This window comes from Neoarius graeffei, chromosome 19 (assembly GCF_027579695.1).
Source record: "Neoarius graeffei isolate fNeoGra1 chromosome 19, fNeoGra1.pri, whole genome shotgun sequence".
Classification (NCBI taxonomy): Eukaryota; Metazoa; Chordata; class Actinopteri; order Siluriformes; family Ariidae; genus Neoarius; species Neoarius graeffei.
The window spans coordinates 38,937,232-38,939,476 of record NC_083587.1 but is presented as its reverse complement, the minus strand read 5'-3'; the positions used below and the strand labels follow the sequence as shown (position 1 = coordinate 38,939,476).

Here is a 2,245-nt window from a genome sequence, read left to right as displayed (position 1 = left end):
GTACGCCTACACAGATGGCACACTTAGGAAGAAATACACGTGGAAAAACAGGTGGAAACTTTCTGCTAGGCTGATTCCCATGCTCAAGCCAGTTTTAGCAATGTGTCAAAATTATTCATATTACATATCAATGACATATGTAGAATTTCACAAGTACTGAAATTTTTGTTTGCAGACGACACCAATATTTTTTGTTCCGGTGAGAATTTGCAGCAGACTTTGGAGACAATCACAACTGAAATAAATAAACTAAAACTATGGTTTGACAAAAATAAATTATCATTAAATCTAAGCAAAACAAAGATCATGTTTGGAAGACACAAAATAGATTGTAATGTAGCATTGATAATAGACAATACTAAGATAGAAATGGTACAGGAAATTAAATTTCTTGGTGTGATTTTGGATCATAAAGTTTGCTGGAAACTAGGGCTGCACAATATATCGAAAAAGTATTGATATCGCGATATCATAGTTTGCGATACACATACCGCAAAAATTACTTAAATTTCGATAAAAGGCACATTTTTCTGTGCCGTCCAATCACATTTGAATGTCAACAAGCGCCGCGGGATAACTCCGCTCCCTATTGCAAAACAAGTAAAAGCCTCGTGGTGATGGCGGAAGGCGGGAGTAAGTGTGGTGAGACAAACTTGTGTGAGGAGGAACTGGTTTCCAAAAAAAAAAATGCACGTCTGCTATTTGGAAGTACTTTGGATTCAGGAGGGATGATGTACTGCAAACTCAGGTACTTTGCAAGACATGTACCTGTAAAACAGTGGTGGGGCGGCTCACTGAGACAAACACTGCTGTACAGAAGCATTAAAACATAAAACCGCTCTCTCTCTCACTCACACACACACACACTACCGCTCGCTCACTCTCACACACTACCGCTCTCTCTCTCTCTCTCTCTCTCTCTCTCTCACACACACACACACATACACACACCACTGCTCTTTCACCCGCATGTGTTATTAACAGATTGTGTTTGAGTTTATGGTGAATCTGTGTCGCTCACCTTCATCTCCCGGGAGCTGCTGAAATTGCCATTTTGAATGCTTTATGTTAATGTAATGTAGTTTTCAGTTTTTTGTTTACTTCAACTTAAGACATTTTCTGCTGCGCTCACAAAAATTAAGAGATTTAAAGATGATTGATGGACACCATTGCAGGTGTAGCCATGTTTTTCCAATAAAAAATAATGTTGGAATGGAAGCGATGCATTGGGTGTTTTTTTAAATGCTAGATACAGGGCAGAATGGCGAGTAGAGGTAAGAAAAACATTATATATTTAATTATCGTGATACATATCGATATCGAGATATTCAGTCATGTTATCGAATATCGCATATTTTTCTGATATCGTGCAGCCCTACTGGAAACCTCATGTAGGATACATACAAGCAAAACTGGCAAAGTGCTCGACAATTCTTTGGAAAACAAAACATATTCTTGATTGCAAATCTTTGCATACTTTATATTACGCGTTATTTTTGCCATATCTGACTTACTGTGTCGAAGTCTGGGGAAACACCTACAAAACCACTCTGCAGCCGATATGTACAATACAGAAAAGAGCAATAAGGACAATAAACAAAACAGGATACAGAGATCATACAAACTCACTATTCATAAAATCACACATGTTGAAATTTATGGATCTGGTCAAATTCAGAACAGCACAAATAATGTACAAAGCGAGAAATAATCTATTGCCAAAAAATATACAAGGAATGTTTAGTGAGAGAGAGGGGGGATATAATCTCAGGGGAGACCTAAATTTAAAAAAACCAAAGGTTCGAACAAATATGAAAAACGTGCATATCGAGCTGTGGGATGACTTTATGGAACAGACTGGAGACAGAAATAAAACAAAGTGCAAATATAAATCTGTTTAAAAAAAAGTACAAAAATATTTTTAAACAAGTATATACAACCCCGATTCCAAAAAAGTTGGGACAAAGTACAAATTGTAAATAAAAACAGAATGCAATGATGTGGAAGTTTCAAAATTCCATATTTTATTCAGAATAGAACATAGATGACATATCAAATGTTTAAACTGAGGAAATGTATCATTTAAAGAGAAAAAATTAGGTGATTTTTTTAAATTTCATGACAACACCACATCTCAAAAAAGTTGGGACAAGGCCATGTTTACCACTGTGAGACATCCCCTTTTCTCTTTACAACAGTCTGTAAACGTCTGGGGACTGAGGAGACAAGTTGCTCAAGTTTAGGG

General features: G+C 36.6%; 1 long non-coding RNA gene across 15 annotated transcripts in view; it reads left to right on the top strand.

Moving 5' to 3' along the window:
- Window positions 1–2,245, top strand: part of LOC132867255 (uncharacterized) — a 30,217-nt gene that overhangs the window by 5,330 nt on the left and 22,642 nt on the right. The window contains exon 1 of one of the 15 annotated variants that reach the window (XR_009650716.1): window positions 623–748. The exons of 12 other annotated variants lie outside the window; for them this stretch is intronic. This is a non-coding gene — a long non-coding RNA (uncharacterized LOC132867255). Of the gene's footprint in view, window positions 1–622; window positions 749–952; window positions 1,275–2,245 lie in introns of those variants that run through there. 2 more of the 15 variants (XR_009650717.1, XR_009650718.1) reach the window with 2 other exon arrangements.